Source organism: Aythya ferina (assembly GCF_964211825.1).
Source record: "Aythya ferina genome assembly, chromosome: 4".
Lineage (NCBI taxonomy): Eukaryota > Metazoa > Chordata > Aves > Anseriformes > Anatidae > Aythya > Aythya ferina.
The window spans coordinates 57,741,089-57,763,092 of NC_140300.1; the positions used below are offsets into that span (position 1 = coordinate 57,741,089).

General features: G+C 35.8%; 1 long non-coding RNA gene across 2 annotated transcripts in view; it reads left to right on the top strand.

Moving 5' to 3' along the window:
* The window catches only part of LOC311436737, a 32,249-nt gene extending 23,415 nt beyond the window's left edge, over positions 1–8,834 (top strand). The window contains exons 4-6 of one of the 2 annotated variants that reach the window (XR_014693074.1): positions 1,836–1,960; positions 2,510–6,966; positions 8,516–8,834. This is a non-coding gene — a long non-coding RNA (uncharacterized lncRNA). Of the gene's footprint in view, positions 1–1,835; positions 1,961–2,509; positions 6,967–8,515 lie in introns of those variants that run through there. The other variant, XR_014693075.1, reaches the window with a different exon arrangement.
* Positions 8,835–22,004: the final 13,170 nt, after the last annotated feature.

Consider the following 22,004-nt stretch of genomic DNA (forward strand, 5'->3'; position numbering starts at 1 on the left):
GCTTTGTGAGAAATCCCTCCAGTTGTTAAGGGTATGAGTCATTTTTCTTTATTTAGCAAGTAGCATGACACAGATCCATCTCAAATATGCATGGAACAAGCAAATAAGCAAAACTTTCTGAAACTTGTATTAAGTTATTTTATTTAGATTTTTGGTCTTTAAAATTGTGGAATGATAAGAGTGGGTTTAGCTTGCATATACATGTTGTTTCCACTGTCTTTTAGATGTGTTTTGCACAACATGCAGATGTCTTTTATCTATTAGTAGTTCCCTATGCTTTTTTTTCAGCTCTGTTTTTTGCATACTTTTCTGAGGAAAGATAAATCTGCATGGCTACCTTTCAAAATGGAAGATGTAGGAGGGACAAAAACTTGAAAACACAACTAAATTCAGAAATTTCCAATGAGGCATAATTGCATTAGGAACTATGATCCCCTTCCTTTGTATCACCTCAGCTTCAACAAACATTTTCTGCATCCATGGCAGGATTTCCAGAATTTTTCTGTTACTTTTGCTGACTCTCCAAGTTGATTATTTCAGTAGTAGACACATTTGTTTCCAATTAGTGGAAGGGACATATAGTGATTTTTTTATCCGAGAAAATTGTTTTAACATGGCAACATGATGTGCCCTGCAAATCAGCAACCTGTATCTTCTTGGTTCTATGTTAACTACGTTGTTTCCAAAGATGAAATGTAGTAAAGGGGAAAGTGCTTAAAATCAAATGCCATAGTATTTGGCATAGTATTTGGCATAGCCCCCATAGGCTACATCCTCTGGGGGACAGAAGGATGTAGCCAACCTCTTCTCAGTGGTTTGTGGGGATAGGACAAGGGGCAATGGCTGCAAGTTAGAGCACAGGAAGTTCCACACTGACATGCAAAAGACCTTCACGGTGAGGGTGACGGAGCATTAGAACAGGCTGCCTAGGGAGGTTGTGGAGTCTCCTTCTCTGGAGATATTCAAGGCCTGCCTGGGCAGCCTGCTCTGAGGAACCTGCTTTGGCAAGGGGGTTGGACCCGATGACCTTTCGAGGTCCCTTCCAACCCCTGCAGTTCTGTGACTCTGTATATAACTTGTGAACTTTTCCAGTCTTTTCAAAGCCTTGTGCAAATGTCATTTAGAAGTGGAATGATCTTGATTCTTGATTCTAGAGAGATTAGTGACTTTTCATGTGCTGTTTTGGTGTTCTCTGTTGACAAATAGAATGGAAGTCATGATTTAGTGTTTGGCGTGTATCAGCAACACACTTACATTACAAAACAGACTAAATACAGTAGCCAAGACCCCAGTGGCTGCTGTGTAGCAATATTTGTTTTAGATTTGCTTGATTCTGGCAGATTTTCAGCTGCCATCACTCCTGGAAAAAATATTCAGACGGTTTAGTTTTATTAGTATTTGTGACACCACAATCGCAGTGTCATCTATATATGAGTTGGCTTATTTAGTGCCAGGCTTAGTATGTCTATGCAACTGTATGCATTGTATGCATATGTATGCAGTGTACGCTCACAGAACAGAAAAACACCATGAACTTTGTCAACACTACTCTACTACCTCTCTGTCTACAGAAACCTATGTCAAGTGTTCAAGAATATTTTCTGGTTATGTTGTTCAAACAGAGGCTAAAAGAAGTTCCTGGCTTCTTTAAAATATTAGCTTACGAAAACTAATCAACAAAAAATGATAATGGACTTAAATCTATCATGACAACACTGAAAGTTCAGCATTTTTTTCCCTTGTTTATTTTTGGAGCGGTAGCTTTAGCTTTGTTAAACATCACAAGCACAGTAGATATGTTCTCCTGTTTTCATATTGCGTTATGTTTCACACAGAACAAGAAGTAACTACTTGTCCTTCTAAAGGTGAAGAACCATCAATGTGAAGAAGAGTATTGACTGGAGCGAGCCTGTAACACAGCTGTTGACATCCTAACCTTTCTCTTACAGTTCACAAATCAGTGAGTATTCTTTTGAGCTATTCCAAATAAAGAGAATCGTGTGAGCAGCAAAACATGTTTCTCCAGAAGCACATGGCTTCAGAAAGAAAACTTAAATGGGAAAATGTATAGTCATGACCATCACACAGAGAAAACAAAGTTGCAGTGAGAGTGCCTGAAGGCTGTAGGCTCAGCAACCCTAGAGCAGAAAATTGTCACTGTTTACTTCAATTTGGAATTCTTATTACCCTCAATTTGTTCTTCTCCATAGCAGAAAAATATAATGAAGCTTGTTGAGGAAGATGACACTGTAATTGATAATGTAATTTAAGCAGTGTTTATTGGGAATCAAAAACCAACAGCATCAAATGCAAAGGGTAAATGTGCATTACTGTAAACTAACAAGATGTTATAAAAATTAGCAGATAAGTTGTCAGAATCTGCATTAACCCTTTGGAGATTAGCTGTACTTTGGTACACAACCACTCCTCTGTTTGCTGCTATTGAATGAAAGACTTGCCATTCTTACATGTTTTAACTTACATTTCCCATTGAATTTTCTTTCTTTAGGTTGTTAGGAAGTGGTCCAAGAAAGAAAGGAAATTATGCTCCTTGCCTAACACCAATACCTTTAGATCTATTTGTATAAAGAAGACATACCTTGGCTTTCTACCTAGAATGCTTTCTGCCACTACCTTGCCTATTACAGCAGTAATTTGTCAAATTGCCTCTATGCAAACACAGGTAGCATGGGCAATAAACAAGAGGAGTTAGTCATGAGCATGCCTGCAAGGCTATGATCTTATTGGCATCATGGAGATGTGGTGGAAGAGGTCCTATGACTGGAATGGTGGAGTGCAAGGATATAAGCTCTTTAGGAAAGATTGATGGGGAAGATGGGAGTGGCGGTGTTTCTTTCTATGTGAATGACCAGCTGGAGCATGTGGAGCTCCACCTGGGGATGGATGAGGAGCTGACCGAGAGTTTATGGGTCAGCATTAAAAGAAGTGCAGAGACAGGTGATATTATAGTGGAGATTTGCTACAGTCCACCCAACCAGGATGACCAAGTGGCTGAGGCCCTCTATGGACACATACATGTAGGAGCAGCCTCAAATTCACAAGCCCTGCTCATCATGAGGGCCTTCAACCACCTTGATATCTGTTGGAGGGACAACATAGCAGGACATAAACAATCCATGAAGCTCCTGGAATGTGTTGAGGATATCTTCCTTCTCCAAGTGACAGAGAAGCCAACAAGGAGAGATGCTATGCTGGACTTCATTATCACCAACAAGGAGAGGATTGTGGGGAATGTAAAGCTCAAGGGCAGCCTTGATCATGAAATGGTGGCATTGAAGATCCTTAGGATAGCAAGGAAGACATGCAGCAAGCTTGCTACCTTGGACTTCAGGAGAGCAGACTGGCCTCCTCAGGGATCTGCTTGATAGGTCATGGGATAAAGCCTTGGAGGGAAGTGAGACCCAGGAAAGCTGGTTAATACTCAAGGATCACTTCCTCCAAGCTTAGAAGCAATGCATTCCAACAAATAGGAGGTCAGGCAAAAATGCCAGGATCCAGGCAACCTGTTGATTAAAATGTTACATTATGGACAAAATCTTTTTCTACAGGGTTTCCTTTTGAATTTATCATGTGGGTATAGATGATGAGGTGGCAAAAGGTTACTGCAAAAATTGGTGAAAAAGAAGTAGGAATGCCAGCTAATTACCACCTCTTTACTCACATGACATATTAATTCTATAAGTGGTGCTAAAATATAAGATAAATTACATTAGGCTTTTAAGTTATATAAGCTATAAGTTTGGGGTGGGGAAGGGGGTTAGTTTGGCTGTCTTTAGCAATGACTGCACTGCATTGCTCATATTTTCCATGACCTACTCATTCACTGATTTATAACATATTATTTGAGTTATCACATACTGAATGGCACTGAAAATGGGAGTGATCAGAATGTATAAAACCTTTTGTTGAAGCAGCTCTATTTATATGCTTCACATAAAGCTTAGCACTTCTAGCTATAGTAACAATTTCCCTCATTTTACACAATTTTCTTGTCTTGTTAGTTTTTTGCACCTTTATCTACAGATAAAGATAATTATAGTTTCAGTAGCATCAGTATCTCCCACAAGTTAAACTACGCATATAGCTTAGAAGCCATTTAAAGTTTAAGAAGACCTTCATTGTGTTTCCCCCTCTCCTTTCTTTTCTTCTAACTGACACAAATAATGGCTTCTGAAAGGAGGGGGAAAATAGGTTAACAATAACCTCCCAGGCAGGAATTCTAATGAGATTCAAACTTGTCCCTGTCTCATCCTCATTTCCTTTCCTGGCAGGTCTGATTGCTTATATGTTTGATGTCTTTCATGAAATAGTTCTTCAGAAATTATTTTTAAAGGGCATGACATACACAGGAGAGAAGATGGAAGGAAATCTTGATTAAAAAAATCCAATCTGATCTCTTCATGTAAATATCCTGCATATTTTTTCATCTTTCTGTGTTGTTTCAAGACTACTAGTTTTTAATTCAGAAAACACAACTAGTCTTTCTCAGCTTTGAATAAATTAATTCCCTTCTTATTGTCTCAATTTCCTGATATAGTTTTACTACTGTTCAAGTACTCTGAATTACATTAACTAGCTTGTACAGATTTTTTCCTCTCTAGTTTTCACTGTGTTGAGTATACAATATTCCATTATCTCTATATATATCACATAGTAGGAAATTTGTCAACCAACATTATGCTTTTAATCTGTAAAAACACTGTTCAAGTCCTTGTTTTAGCTCTTGTACGAATCTAAAGTAAATGATACTAAGAAAAAATATTTACATTCCAAAACCAGTAATTACTTTTTTTAAATTTATTTATTTATTTATTTATTTATTTTTAAGACAAGATATTCTCACAAGTCATTTTAATGCTTGGTGGTAATCTTCACCTGCCTTAGCCAACAGTTGCTTTAGCAGAAGCAGTCTTGTTGATCCTTACCAGTATAGGCTAGGGTAGTAACAATATTATGCCTCAACCAAAGGTGAGTCAGATGATATGTCAGATGATCTTTAAAAAAACTGTTTATTGAAGAAGTAGGGTTCTTGAGGCATATGTACAGCTTCAGCTCACTGTATAAAGCAAGACAATCTCACCATGGTATTGAGATCTTATCCTATAATTTGATGTGTGAGTCTTTATGCATGTACTTAGCCCTCAGCCCCCCAACTCCAGGCTATGTGTCATATGATGTTTGATGGCATTAATTTTAGAAGGTCAGGTCAGGTGCTCTTTTTTCTTGTTCAACAATGTTCTTGCTCAACTTTTTCTTATATGTTCTCTTTGTTGTGCCTAAATTTTACCCATTGCGTTTCTTCAGTGACTGGTAATTGACTATTAGTTGGTTATTTCTAGCACTTGGCCCTTTGGTTTCAAGCTTGTGCTGTTTTATTTATTTATTTATTTTGTATTTTTTTAAGATACGATGAGTTGGAAATATAAAACCTTAGAAGATCAGTCCTATTTATGAATATTTGCAGAGCTTTTCTAATGCTTAGTAATTTCCTTCCAGATTTTGAACAAAAAAAAGGAAGAGTTCACCAAATATGTATGTTTTAGGTGAGGCAGGAAGAATTGAAGACATTGACTATTCTGTGCCTGATCTGGGAACAGCTGGACCAAGCTAGTGCACTGATCTGCATAATAGTGGAGGGAGTTTCCCCAGGAAAACAAATAACAGAAGTAGCATTCCTACTCATTTAATTTTTTCTTTTCCTGGATCTCTGGTAGCAAGTAGTACCTGAGGAAATTGTTTTCCTCTCACATAAATTTCAAGCATTGAGTTTAGTGGTTATATAAATATATTTTTTTCAGTCTGAAGAATCTCAATATGTTTTTGGCTGAGAGGCAAAGTCTTTATAAATTTATTATGTATAAGACAGTTGTGGATAAGTTAGAGACACCCACAAAATTCATTGGCTCAGAGCACAGCTACAGGTAAAAGAGATACTTGACATGGGATTGAAATGGTGCCTTAACAGGTGAAGGGATTAAAAAAAAAAAAAAGGAGTGTCTCTGTGTATACACCCTCTCTCCTCTCTTCCTCTCACCTGTTTTCCCTATGACAACTACATATTGAGGGTCTAGAGCCAGTGCCTCACTTGGGAAGATTTGCTATTCAATCTCTCAGTAGTGGCATTAGGGAGATTAGCTAGTTTGGCTAAGCAAGGCTTGGTTAATCATGTACTGCTTCTGTGTATAAATCCATAGAGACCCCTTAAAGCAAATTGATTTCGGATGCATGATAAAACAGCTGTCAAAAGTAGAGAGGGAATTTTGTCAAAGAAATTGAGACATGCTCTTATAAAAAGGCATGAAGGCCCTTTCTAGTTGCTCTGTAAATTAAGGTATTATCTTTCCAGTATTTCTGCCTCATGGGGTTGAGCACACATGAATTGAATTCATAATTCTGGAGCATGCCACGTAATATGTCATACAGAGCTCAAGGGCAGAGGGACACCCTCATGATATAACAGTACTTGAGTGTCCTGACACAGTCACGTGAGATAGCACCAGACCCCTGGATCTGTTCATGTAATGAAAAAAGGTTTGAGTAGTTGGGCCTTGGGGTGAAAAAGAAGCCCCCATCTTCTTCAGTTATTCTTGGGATTAATTAAAGTCCTCATAGCCCTAGACTGTAAATCCATGCCATGAACAATTTCTCAAATAGTCCAATTGCTTTTGGAGAAAGTACAGTTCCTGTTAATATGTCTTACATAGCTCATGAACCTGGAAGAATCCTATACACAGTTTTGTTAACTTCCATACAGTTTGACTGAGACTGATAGGAATACAGAATTTTATTATTATTATTATTATTTGTTTCTTCTTCTTCCTTGACAGGTATTTGCACAGATGAGCACACATCTGTCTTATGCAAGTTCTTTGCAGTTTTATCCATTCTTATTATGACCATGCCAAGTAAAGGAGGATTTCCTTAGCTTGTCGGCAGAAAACACTGGTAATTCCATTCTTGGGACCTGTTTCCATTTCTTTTCTTCATTTGAACATTACTAACTTCAATTTCTAGCCTTTCCTTTTTCATAGTACCTCAAATCTTTCAGGATCAGTTCCTTCTAGTAATAGCATTTTTTTACAGCACTGCTGTAAAAAATGGGGTAGATAATGCTTCTAGTCTCTTAACTGTGACAGGAAAACTAATGACTCACTCAGAAAATGACTGCCTGTTGATTCAGTAACATTGTCCCTCATACATACTTTGAATATTTTGAAGAGAATATTTTTCTAGAAGAGGATCTTGGAGTGATGGATATGAAATATTTTCAGGAATCTTTCATGCTGATTCACAAAGTTATTTGTTTCCTATACAACAATTAGAAATCTTCCCTAGTTACAGCAAACAAAAAGAGGAAAGTGATACTGATTTGAGTGCATTACAAACTCTGTTACTTTGAGGGATGTACACAGAATACCAGGTGAAATATACATGCAGAAGTGAATCTTGCAAAAAACTTTGTCTTTCACCATCATGTGCTAAAACCTATGCTGCAGTTTGCAGTCAGGTCATGTCCATACAATAAGGACATACTCTAACTCTATCACAACTGGAACAAGCGTCACATTCTCATATGCTTGTATTTTTCTTGGAAGTATCCCTGAGTACACAGGTGGAGAGGAAGCCACTGCACACTCTAATAGGCTATTCAAGGAGGTAGGACTGTGGGCTGCAACAAGAAAAAACTGGCTACTCTGTAACTAGACACATCCATTTCTTTCCATCCATCCCAATTTGCAGATTATAAGATAGACATCTGACTTACTCCACTAGAACTGTATTGGTATTATTTTCCCCTGTTACTTACTTACTTACTTATACCCTTGTACTAATCTTGGATTAGAAAATTTGTCAGGCTTTTACCTTGATAAAGACATTTTGTGATGTTTCTAGAATATGATGTAGTCTTAGAAGTTCCTTCTGTATAGCTGTTAGATCAAAAGATCTCCCAAATGTGGATTGCTGTTAATTTTTCACAATCAGCCTTTTTAGCTGAAAATATTTTAAAGTAAATTGCTCAAATTTTCTAGTTCTTGGTAATTCTTTAGACTGTATTTGAAGATGTTTGTGGCAGCTTCTAATGCACATGGTATTTCAGCAGCTTTTTACACCTAGGAAAATCCTCTGACACTAAGGGTTGCCTTTATATGTTGACATATTTTGTACTTAGATTGCACTTCTTCTCTTCACTTAGAGAAAATATTATTGGAAAATTGCTGTTCCTTCTCTTCCTCTAGTCAATAATGAGAAATGTTGAACACATACCTCAGTCCAGTCTTTCCATCCTGTTTAGATTTAGAAGAGGTAGAATTTCAGCTGTGCAAAGCACTGAAAAACTGTTTGGAGTAATTGCCAAACATAACTCAAGAAAGGGGATTGAGCACTCTCTGATATGAAAAGCTTAAGTCAGAGTTGAGAGATTATACAAAATATGGGACAAGTCTTACGCAAACAGCTTCAGAATAGATCTGAGATTTTTTTATTTTTTTTTCAGAACGGAGACAGAAGTATATAAATGCAACAGAAATACTATACTGCTCACACTGCTGGATTTCCAATGGGCTGTTCAAATATTAAAAAAGATTAATATACCATGTAAAAGATTTACAGGCTCAGATCACAGATGTATAGCTTTGGCTTCATATAGCAATTGCTTAACAAAATCTCTAAACTGTGCTTTCTAATGGAGAGCAAAAGGAAATAATGTTAATGATGAAACAGATGACAGTGAGTGCAATGGGAAAATTAAATGTTATGCATTTAATATACATTATATTATATTCATTTATCTAATGAATAACAGATATGTCTTATTATATAGGTTAGATGTTAGGAAGAACTTCTTTACAGAAAGGGTTGTGAGGCATTGGAACAGGCTGCCCAGGGAAGTGGTGGAGTCACCATCCCTGGAAGTCTTCAAAAGACGCTTAGATGTAGAGCTTAGGGATATGGTTTAGTGGAGGGCTGTTAGCGTTAGGTTGGAGGTTGGACTCGATGACCTTGAGGTCTCTTCCAACCTAGAAAATTCTGTGTGATATTTTGGCAATTCTGTCTTCAGTTTTTAATTCCACTGTCCACGTGTGACACACCAGTCTGTGAAAAAAAGCTATGGCTACAAATTAATCAGATTAATTTTTGTTGTCCAGAAATTAGTCATTGATTTATTTTTTTTTTGAGAAATCATCATGTTCCTTTCCCCTTACTGTTCTCTTTATTGTAGTATACTTGCACATATTCATTTTATCTGTGTTTGCATGTACTTCTCCCAGCTATATAACTTTGCATCTTGCCATTTCTGTTCTGAGATTTTATTTTTCTTTTCCTACTCATCCATTAATAATAAAAATTGTCAGCAATCACCCCTTGCTCTTTTGCCTACAAAAACATGAAGATGAGAAGGTCAAAGGAAGAAGCAATCTGTTCTAGCCGAACAAAACATGAGCCAAATATGTGATCACACCATCTACTCATAACTCAAAAAAAAAATAAAAAAAAAATCCACACAAACTTCGAGTTCTGAGTTCTATTTGCTGCAGCACAAGAGGGCAGTGTTTCATTAATTCTAACTTGTTTTCTGCTCAGCCAGGATTTACATTAATCTAGGATCAGATTAACACTAAACGATCAGTGTTATAAGCAAATAGGTCGCTGGCAGAGAATACAATTTATACAAAGAAGAAAGGCTCTAGTAAATTTATCTATTCCAAAATCTGTAGAAATTTCTTAAAGACTGATAATGTCATAGAGGGAAAAAACAAACAAACAAACAAACAAAAAACAGCAAGAATGAAAAATGCAATAAAAATAAATAAATTCTAAGTCCAAAGTATTTATTTTTAATTTTCTAGTAATCAGAGAATATGGAAGACTAAACTAGGAAAGACAACAGAGCCAACCAAAGAAAATGGGTAATAACGTGAACCTTAAAAAAGACATAAGAAAAAGTATGTGAATATGTATGCATGTGTGTGTTCATACATGTGTGTGGATGTGTGTATACATATATACAAAAGAAACAGAGAGTGAGAGACGTGAAATTATTGAGAACACAAGTATTGAAAAGGTAATGACAGAAGACTATCAGGAGTTATTCATGCTGCCTTAATTTGGGCAACCACTCTGTTTATTTCCTTTTTGTATTGCTCTCAGCTAATTAATACAATTCCTCACTCAAATGTATTTTGGAGATTCCTGTCATAAATGTCAGATGTTCTCCCTGCATTATACTCATTTAAGGCTGTTCATTGACATTGACTTTGTCAAGGACTGGTGTCAGCCAATTTTGGGGCTCCAGCTCTAATCAGATGACCAATTATTCAAACTACACAAAAATTAAAATAAAAAATTAAAAAAAAAAAAGATAATTATTGTAAATCATGATTAATCCAACTCTGGATGTTTGTGAGCCAAATCTGGAGCCAAAATTTTAATATGGATTCTTGAGATCTTGATGACTTTATAGTAGCACCTACCATGCAGACCTCCAGCTCCTGTTTAGAGGAGAACTGATGTCCCTGCTCTACACTTATTCTAATAAATGATTTACTAAATCACATCTTGACCTTGCAAAATGCAGCAGCTCTCAGTTTGTCCTAAAAGCACCTACTTGGCTTGAAACCATACATTTATTCTACACAAAAATAGATATTGGTCAACCTGTTTCATCATCCTATTTTACTCGTAACTCTGGGAGAGTAGCCTATGTACTGTCCTTGAAGTATTAATTTTTTTTAAATGGAAGTACACATGTCTTTTTTTGCTAATCTATTAGTCTCTGTTTTGGCATAGATTTGCCACTTAGGATGCCATGTATTTCCTAAAACAGGAATCAGCATCTTCCAGCTATATCTTAACAATCACCTATTCTGGACTAAAATTAGTCCTGTTTTGTTTATTATAGCTTAAAATGTAATAATTCTTATGATTCAATAAAGCTAGCAATGTATTCTTCCTTTGCTGACCAGTTGTCTTTTCTTCAGCATTAGCTAGAGGCTAAAGTAATGTTTGTCTATAAATGACGTGAATTGTTTCCCAGCAAACTGTGGACCATTGCATGTGACAAGTTCCTAGATTTTCACACCATGCAAAAACATAGTCTTAAGGCTATTTATGACACTTGAGATAGAAAGGTCAGATATGTGTTCAATTTCTAAGTATTTGGAAAAGCTGCAAAGTGCATCCAAGTGCTTCTGTCTCTGCAGCTCACTTCTTTCCAATGCCCAACTGATAATTAAGAAGAGAATTCCTCTGGACAAGCAAGCAAATTTCTTGGCTAAACTCTGAATCTGTTATAAATATTTTGGTATCTTTCATTCTCTCAGACTACTAGGTAGGCATTCTTTTCAATGTTGAATTATTTTTACTGTACAAGTTTACAAGTAATCTCCCTCTGCACTCTGGCAGCTTCTGCAAAGTAGTGTACTCAGGGATTCAGCAAACTGTATGGAGAAAGGAAAAGTACTCTTCATAAATATAATAAGCTAAGTAATTTCCTGCTGAAGTTGTCACCTGTAAGCTAAGGAAGCATCTATATTTCCACACATGCCAGTAATTCTATAGATAATTTTACCCAAATGTAAATGAGGATGATTGACTAAAGCTATCTACACATATTTACAAATCCTTGGTTTCAAAGTACTGAGTTATAAAGGGAACCCCACAACTAATACACATGGTTCATATGCTTTCATATTGGTTTATATTGTTTTTAATTAGTTCAAATAACTGCAATGAAAAATGAGTGGGATTCCTCTCACCCAACTCAACAATCTGTAAGTTAAAATTTGGTCCAAGCGTGGGCAACCTTAACAATGAGGACAATGCTTAAAGTCAAAACTTAAAGACGAGATGTATTGCAAATACATTTCAAATGAATGCTCCAAAAATGGTGTGACAGTGAAAACCAAGCCTTTAAGGAGCTCATCCTATCAAGTTGAGTGAAATGTTTCTTAATGCCCATAGAAACTTGCCTATGCACAGGAAAAAATAAATAAATCTGATACTGGAATACTTTCAAATTTTGCTGGCCAAAGTGTAACAGGACCTAATAGTTGGGAGTTGATGTTAGACAAATTCAACCTTGAAATTAGAACCAATTTCCTGTCTGTAAGGGCAATTAAACAGTTTCCAGGGTAGACAAGAAAACGGTAGACTAACCACTCCTTAATATCTTTTGGATGAGACCAGGTTTTCTTTTTCCCTAAATAGTACGGTAACATAGTTTCTGGGAGAAATTCAAGGCCCATAGGCATGCTTGAGTTAGTTAATAGGATCATTCTTATAGAACTTTAATCAGTGAATATATGAGTTGGCTTATTCATCTACTTCTTTGCTAAACTTCGAATAAAAGAATATCGCCCCAACATTTCTGCTAGTCACCCAGAGTGTTTTGGAAGAACATTATACCTAGAGGCACAACTGATCAGATGTGTTCTTGATTGCATTTGTTTTTCACCTTCTTCCTCTGAAACATCATTTAGTAGTATAGTCGTGACTAAATGTAAGAGTAGGATTATTTTTTTTTTTTTCAAAATGAAAAAAAAAAGAGAGGAGAGAAGGAAAGAGAGTAAAAGGGAGGAACAGAGGGAAAGTTGAAATTCTCTGAAATTTGGATGGGAAATTGACAGTTTCATCTGCTTGGGCCACATACATGTATATGATTATGCCAGCCAGTCATTTTCCTGCCATTGTAGATCCCTCCAGGCATTGTCAATATTTTTACCTCTGCTGTTCCCTTTCTATAGAATGGGTTTCATTTTATTCTGTAGCTAGGGACTGCATGCTTAACATGGGCATATCTGTATGTACATGGCTGTGTTACACCAGATGTCTGCATGGACAATATAATGAGCCTCTTGGCATTACTTATTTTTATTTTCTTCATTTTCCCCATTGTAATTCATTATCAGTCCACCAAAAATACAGTCATGGTAATCATGTTATTTGTGCCATCCCTTGAACCTAAGGACTCCTTACTGATTTATACTGGCTTTACTGGCATAATTATGTGTTAGCACTGAGATAATGTCAAAAGATGGCCGTTGTGTCTTTCTCATAGAATCTGAATTAGTGCTTTGCCTAAAAATATGGGCACAGTGTTTCTGAAGTTCACTTATCGGTAAAGGCCTGAGATCTCAGAACAGTGTGAGAAGCAGATATCTTTATAACAATAAGCTGGCAGCAATTTTTGATAGAAAAGAAACCAAAGGAAACAGGGAAAAAAAAAAAAAGACTATTTCTGCCTATGTTTCTTTCAAAAGCTTTAATGTAAACACAATAGCAGAAGAATTTGAAAAGAGGCTCCAAGGAATGTCTGCCCTTACAGAAGTAGAAAGGGAAGGACAACTACAGTTTACCTATATTTAGGTATATTCAATCTGCACAGTTTTTCAGTTATTATGTCCTATCCTATTTCTACGGCAAATAACATCAAAGTTGCCTAAATGACTAAAATTTAAAGAAGCCAAGTGTCATATACTGTCTGTGATTTGCACTTCAAGCATTCTGCTCCTCAAGGCTCTTATCAAAAGTAAAAGCTTTTCATCTTATGACCTAGCAGTCATCCCAATTCACTGGGATGGCTTCTGACAACAATGTTTATTTTTTATTTTTTTTCTTTAAAAATATGAATCTTTGGCAGAAGTCATATTTTTCACTTTTAAGCTGGAGAAATGTTGATTATATGGCTTAAAAATATTGTTGATGTTGATTGACTATGGCTTAAAAAATTAAATAAAATATATTGAATAGACCAAGAAAAACACTTCGGGAAAGCTGTGGAAAATATACTAAAGGCATTTACACAAATGATTGGCTGTAAATAAATCTCAGAAGTCTAAAAATAGACCAGTGGGATATAAATCCCATTAGGAATACTTTGTCATTTTGACTGCATATGAAGGACATTGGTAACAGTCAAAAATTGTAACAGAAGCTATCAAATGATTCAGGTCACTGCAAGGAAATATAAGAGAAGGCAAGTCACCAGCATACGTAAGATATGTAAGATCTTATATATAAATATATCAGATACAAAGGGATCTCCTAGACAGGAGGTTCCATTTTCTGCCTTTTCAACCCTTGGCTTTCCATTGTAGCTTTTGATTTCATAGTTTCAAAAATAGCCAGTACCATCCCTCAGAACTGCTTATTAGTATTGTTTCAAGGTCCCTTCCACCTTTGAGGTATGGCAGAAGGGAGCTAGAATGGAAAAACAAACAGCTCTGTGAGACAGGAACTAATTGTTAAGCAAATATAACGGACTGAAACTGAGATTGTGTACCAGTAAAGAGTAATTTGGGTAAATTGTTTCATAAGTGATGGACAGCATGTACCAAAGCATGCACCTGAACTACTATATTGCACAATACCTTCAGGATTAAGCTGAGGGTACATGAAAGAAAAAAAAAAAAAAAAAAGAGAAAAAACACGGGAGAGCCACTTAGTATGTCTTTCAGCATGAATATAACATAGGCTGAGCAGGCTTGAAAAACCTAATTAAAGCAGAAGTAGAATGTCAATTTCTTCCTTCCTTCCTTACTGAGTTTCTGCCTTCCCACCCTCTCTCTTTTCATATCAAATGCTGTTAAAGTGAAAGGCTTGGAAAAAATTAAGGTGATTATTAGAAAGTTTGGAATTGTTTTTCATGGGGAAAAATGTTCACTCTCTCCTTTCTGCCACTCCCACTCAATCGCCTTTTGTGTAAAATTTAATTGTAGAGCTCCTTTGACACAGGAACCAGATATACCTGGTGTTCACAGGTGAAAAAGAAAAAGAAAAAGAGAAAGAAAAAGAGAAAGAAAAAGAGAAAGAAAAAGATAAGGAAAAAGAAAAAGAAAAAGAAAAAGAAAAAGAAAAAGAAAAAGAAAAAGAAAAAGAAAAAGAAAAAGAAAAAGAAAAAGAAAAAGAAAAAGAAAAAGAAAAAGAAAAAGAAAAAGAAAAAGAAAAAAGGAAAAAGAAAGTTTTCCCATATTTCAGTTCACTTTTTTTTTTTTTTTTTTTTTTTTTTAAGCATTTGTTTGCTAGAGGTTATTTTTCTAGACTGTTTTAATTTCTTTTAAATGCTTGCATCCCTGCAATGATAAAACCCATTGATCTATCCGCCTTGTGAATGGATCCTCCTGAGCATCTTAAGATGGGAGACTAAAACAGTGGGTACAATCACAGATAAATCTGATAGTAAAACTCTCTTTGACTATAATGGAATGAACTTTATTAGCATGAATGTTTATTTCAAACTGTCATATAAAATGCCTTTTTTTCACTTAAGTTATTTTACATAACTCCAGGCCTAAATGCATAGCTATATTTGTGTAGCAGTTACCAGGGTAAGATCTTGCAGGGACTCATTGGCTCTAAGCTTTCACAGGCTGGCCTGGCCATATGCTGTTACTGAACACTCATTGTTAGTTACAGGTTTGAAGAGTTTTTGTGATTTTTTTTTTTTCCCCCAAGGGAAATGGCATTTTTATGAAAGTTCTCTCTCTTCTGGAGACTACTAATCAAAGATTAACTCATGCATGCTCCAAATGCTTTTCTTTTTTTTTTTTTTTTTTTTTTTTTTTCCCTTCTCCAAATAGAAATGCTAAAGGAAGCTTTCTCTTTCTAAACAACCATTTATAACTGATTTAAATAACTGCCAGACAATAAAATCTGCTCTTCCCTTCAGGCACTGTGAAAACTGCAGCATGACACAGTTTAGCAGCCACTAATACCCATATTTGTAAAATGAAAAGACATATAAACGGACACTTCTATTGTAATAAATGAAAAAGCACTGTTTTAAACTTCAAGAAAGCATTGCTACCACCTTTGTTGTGCCACTCCTTTAAGTGAATTGAAGTTGTACATTTTTTTAATCTTGTGGGGGCAAGAGGGAATGCTAAATGTTCTGCTAAATGCAGAACGTTAAGGACATTTTTTGTACCTGTGCTTGATTTACTTCAACATTATTTGGGACACATGTTGTGCAGCTAACATAAAAGAATCCGTGGACATGTTTTATTCCATGACTGAAAGAATTTGCTAGATGATCTGCACTCCTCCTAATTCATTTTTGTGAATGCCCCCATAATTTTTTAAGTTGTCTTCTTATCATCTGACCCTATTTCATCATACCATGCTAAATGCTATGCTGTCAGGCTTGCTTTGAAATTCTGTAGGCTGTCTGAGAATAGTTCTCAAGCTCCACATACAGCTTTTTTCCTGTTGTACCAACCTGCACACTAGTAAAGAATCGATGTAGAGCTTGGTCAGTTTAACACAGTGCAAGAACAGCCCCTTGAATTATGAGGGCCTTGGGCACCGGGAGTATTCTTTCTCACTTTGGCCAGGAAGCAACAGAAATGAAGCAGACCGATTATAGAAACAAGTAGTGCAAGCACATCCCAAGACTAAGGAAGAAGAAACACCCAACAGGAGCACTGTACTCCCAGTGAAGAAGTAGGCATGCTGACCACTGGCTGTGATGTTCCACAACCTCTGTGCTGAAGGCTAGTACAATCAACTGCATGACACAGAGGACTTTGAAAGGGTAAACAAAACTCTGGAAAAAAAGGCACAGATATTGGTAATCTTATGCAACAATTTTGAAGTTTTTTTTTTTTAATCTTAAAGGGGTGATATTTTCAATTTATAAAGCAGCTACATTTTAATAAGATTGCATAATGATGACAGCAATTTGTTTATGGCAATGTGCTATTAATAATGTAGTGTTAAAACTACCATCACTTTTTCTTGTTGATGATATGAGTGGAAATACAGCCTCACATCATGTTTCTGCAGGCAGCATTGAAATTAGGATTTAGGAGATTTAAAACTGACTTCAGTGCTCACAGGGTCAAACTTCTTGTCCAAATTAACTCATGTTTACAGAGAAACAGTAGCTGTCTTCCAAATGTTTTCCTTTTTTTTTTTTTTTTCCCTTTTTTTTTTTTTTTTTTCCTTTTTTTTCTCCATAGAGGATACCCTGTTTAGCAGTTTAACTATTGACACTATCTTCTCTTATAGTGTAAGGTCCTGATTGTTGCTTTACTTAATTGTAATTAACCCTTCTCTGCTCAAACTCTTGACATTTTAATAAAAAAGGTATAATAACAATTTTGTTTAGAAGTGTTTATTTGGCATTATTAAAATTATTCTTGATCTGGGGCATGTTAAGCAATTTAAAATTTCACTGAATTCCATTATTAGATTTCATTTAGTGAACTGCTGTTAGGAAGCACACTTGTCTGTCATTCTAACACTTGCAGTACTTCTCATACTTCTTTACCTGCAAATATGTATCACCCAATACCATGTGCACAAGTTAGGTATTTTAGAATATGAAGCTGGGGTCACTCTTGGGTCAGTAAATCCAAACTCTCAAAATTACAGAAAAATATAATCACTTTATAAATGCTCAAGCCCTTTTGTAGCCCGGTAAGCATGACTTTTGCCATTACCAGGAGAAGGTATACGGCTTTGCACTGACCTGGCAGTGAATAGTCTCACTTGTCTCCATTCATATTGGCCTGAGTTGCTTTTAGCTTGGTTTAGCAGCTGTTCAGGAGCCGGTTCTAGCTTAAGTGCTGGGAATACCCAGTGTGGTGAAGACCCAGGAAACCACTGTGCAACAAACCACAGCTCTTTGGGGTAACAGAAACTGGGGAAGGCTGTGGATGACTTTCAATTTTGGGACAGTAAGCAAAGGAAAGAAGCAAACTTTGCTAAGAAACCATAAAAAAACAGAAACCATAAAAAAACAGACGGGTAGAAAAAGACAGAGAAGGAAAAAAAAATGATAAATATCTGCTGAGTATCTCAAGATGCTGACAAGAAATCATAACTTTTCCTTGCTTTTCCGGGATAGACTACAATTTTGAGTACTGGGGCTCAGGGGAATATTGATAGGGTGAGTCCAGTATCAGATAAGAGAGGAAGATACAAAAAAGGTTACTTTATGTAATAATTTTAACTGTGATATCAATGAGCTTTTCCTGTATTAATTAGATAATTAATCCATTAATACATGTATTGGACTAAGTGTAAATTCTGTGTATATATGATATATATATACATCTTGGGCTATAAGGATATTTTGACTGTAGCTCTTGGAGGTCTTCTCCTCCTTTACACTTAGATTGGAAATTTATTCTGCAGTTTCTTTATTCTCATGATTAGAAGGCTTTCCAAGGTTTCAAAGTACTATCATTGTTACTTTATATCCACATATTCTGATGCCAGCATTGCTCTTTGGTTTAACAGTTCAAGTTTATCCCAATTTTTATTCATGTTGGGAATCTTAAATTGTCTTTCGTTCAAAATGTATTATTGAACTGCAGATGTATTATAAAGTTTGCAGGATCCCAGCTGTGTGATATAAAACTATGTATGGTCTGGTAGAAAGAATTTAGCAGATTCAGCAAAGCATATTGCTCCATGCAGAGACTTCCTCAAAAGGATTATTTATTTATTTATTTATTTATTTTTAACAAATTCATCTGTAGGGATAAATTTAGGTTTAACAGCACCTGTTGGTGGGTATAAAGCATGATCAAAAACTTCACACCTAAGACAAATCATTACTCTGTTCCTTTATGTATTATGTAATACCAATTTTAAGTAGAAACTCTCATTTTCATTCAGATATATTTCAAAAGTGTGCCCCTTGCAATGGTACATCTAGAATAAACATTACAGTTCTAACAAAACCTCAGGACAGAAATTTAGAGAATGTATGTAGTGTGCTAATAATGTATTACACAAGTTACAAAAGCAAAGAGCTGAAGGGAAAAGTGAAGTGTAAGAAAATAAAGAAACCTCATATTTGGGTGTAAGGTTAGCTCTCTTAATAAAGGAATTACACTAGCTATTTGTACCCCACTGGAGATAAAGTCTAAACTTCAAGTTTATTCAGTCACATAAAAAAAAAGGAAGAGTCCGTGGTGCAGAAATTTAACAAGAACAGAGTGAGACTGAAAACTGAAATATTGAAAATGTTTCCTCACTTTGTTAACTGTACAGCTTCTCTGAGCAGAGTAGAAGTTAATATAAACTGCTTCTGTCTAAAATATAGTGGAGCAAGAAGTCTCAAAATATGTGTGAGGTCCTTTAGGAAAGCCAGAAAATTCTTAATTGTTTGGTCTTTAAGATGAAAAAATACAGTGCTGAGAAAATGTGACTGTGGCATTGCAAGGCAGAGAGGTCAATAACTTTGTGACTTTCGGTGATTCCTTTTTCACACTGGGGCTGAAAGGATGGGAGAAGCTGTTCAGATAAGGAATTTACATTGTCACTGGTTCTGTCTTTGGTCCTTTCCCATCTGAATACAAAATTACTATCGCATTTTCTCATAAGACTTCTGACAGCTGGCCAAAGGGGCTGTGGTTACCTTAGTAGAGTGGGATAGATATGTACGTGCATGTATGTTCGCATCTGGTTCTGTCAATAAGTGTGCGTCTGTAGGACAATATATTATCCTGGATATTCAAGTATTTCCAGTCCTCACTGATTAGAAAAGAGGAGGGCACATATCAGTATGGGCAACACTCTTAAGAAATAGGAGTAATTTACCAGAGGAAAGAACTTCATAGAGCCAAACTATATCTATGACTTTAGACATTCTGAGAGGCTGCAACAAAAATATGAGGCAGGACCATTCAAAATTTTTTCTGCCTTGCATATATATTACCAATAGTCTCAACATTTCTCTGCACACTGTTGTCTAAATGGGTTTTTATTTTTTAGGATTCAAACAAGCATTTAAACAAGCATTTCAGGAACATATGGTCAATTAAAGAGCTACACAGAAGGCTCCTGTCTGACACTTTTTCAAGCAAGACACACCTTTTTGTATTTGCAAGAGCTTTAGACTGAAATAGAATTTTTCATTTTCTTTACTCTAATCACTGATATCTCTGTTCTATAAAGATTTATGGTTTTATTTTGTTTGTTTTGTTTTGTTTTCTTATTGGTTTCTCTGTAGGTCTAACATAAACAAGGAATCTGACCTACTCACCCTGAAATCCCTCACTATGTCTCTCTCCTTCTCCTGAAGTTTTTCACCGTGGTGTTCCCTGTGAAAATATCCAATAAGAGAACTTAAGTCCCATAGAGAGTAAGAATAGGTAAAACAAATTTCTTTATGAACATTTTCATCATGGTGACCTTGAAGTTTGAATGTGATCCACCAGTTCCAAAACTTATAACAGTCTGTCAGGCTGAAATTCCCTGAAGATTACAGTAAAGCAAGGTGAACAACCACATGTTCCATAAGATGAAAACTGATCGTGCTAAACCTAAACACAGTCATGTCACACCAATGGGCCAAATCATCATTCTGCAATAATGCAAGAAAAAGTATCAAAACTCTTCTTAACAGATTATCTCTGAAAAACTTCTGATTCACCAATAAATTACTTTTAAAAATCTGCAAGTTTTTTTTTTTTTCACAACACGATCATAAGAAAAAAAAAAATCTTTTTTATTCATAGAAAAAGAGATTAAGAAATAGAAGCATGTGGATGACTTAGAGCTATAGAATAATTTTGTGTGAAAAAGAAAAAAAAATCAAGCAGAAGGATACAAGTATTGCCTCAGTCTAAAAAGCTGCTAGGAAGGAAAAATATGAAACTTATTAGAAGTGCAAACATAGTAATAAGGGTATGGCTACATGTCACATTGCAACACCTCCAGGCATCTGAAAGGGCACAACTATGTCCTACAATTTTCATTGCAGTAACACAGAAGTGAGTGCTACTTATTTTACCCATGGGATAAATTATTGCAGGAAGGTGCTACTCAATTTCTGATTGACTGAAGTAGCTCCACATAGTCCTGTAATGTAAAGTGCAAGCATGAAAGCAGAGGGTCTGGTTCAAAGCTAATAACCAAACTATGCTGTAGTGTCCTGCATGCACTCATTGTACTTGATTATCAGTGGGCCAAGATTTCAAATGCATTTTGGTGACTACCAGTTCATAGAGGAATTGTTTATTCCATTTGGAAATCAGAAAGTTAGCCTAGAAATTTCACAACATTCCATAAAGTAAGACAAATTGCAATGTAGTTTAGGCCCAGTGAAAATCAATCAGAAAAACAAAGTCTGGCTTCGTGGTGGACTTTCAAAATCCCTTCCTTGATATTGGTCATGTATGGGTCCTACACTGCCTTCCACATTGCATTATCATACAGTTCAATAGAACAATAATTGACATTCCAGATCTTCCTTGGTGTCAGTGATTGGGAGTGAAGACAAATATTTAGGAATATGAGCAACAGTGCAGGAATTCACACATTAGTGTTCTCTTCAAAATTCCCACTTACTATTTGTGCCCTTCCTCACCACACACATGGATGCCAGTATGAGGCCTGTTATGCTTCATGGGTTGAGCCAGGTACTTTGCTTCTCTACTTTGAAATATTCATTTATCAAAATTAACAGTGTTTATAGATAAGTTGTGTGTCTACTTGGCCATTTTTGGGGAAAAGAAAAAAAACTTTTATTGCAGTCAAAATTAACTTTTTGCATACAAATCCTTTAAAATCTGAGCCAAAAGAGGTACAAAAATTAACATGAGGGTCAAAATAGGAGTGAAAGTAGCAAAATAAACCATGCTTTTGAAAACAAACATTTATGTGAAAATAAATAGTACTAAGAACAAACTGAAGTGTTTGATTGAGGATGAGTTTCATCCCTCTCAAAGGCTTATGTTTCTCTTAAGATAGAATATTGAAGCATTCAATAAATAAGGAATAAAATGATTACCAATCACATGATTTACACTTAGCAATTGTTTAGAAATAAAACTCAGTCATCCCAAATCAAACAAAAATGAAAACCTTGGTTTCAGGAAAAAAAAAAAAAAAAAAAACAAAAAAACACATAATGTTTTAAGTTAACCCAATTCTCTAAGCATTGTTTTTACTATGTCTTAAGAACCCAGGAGTTCCTATACATCATTTACAAGCACATTTATCTTCTGTGAGTGTGCAGAGTATTAAAT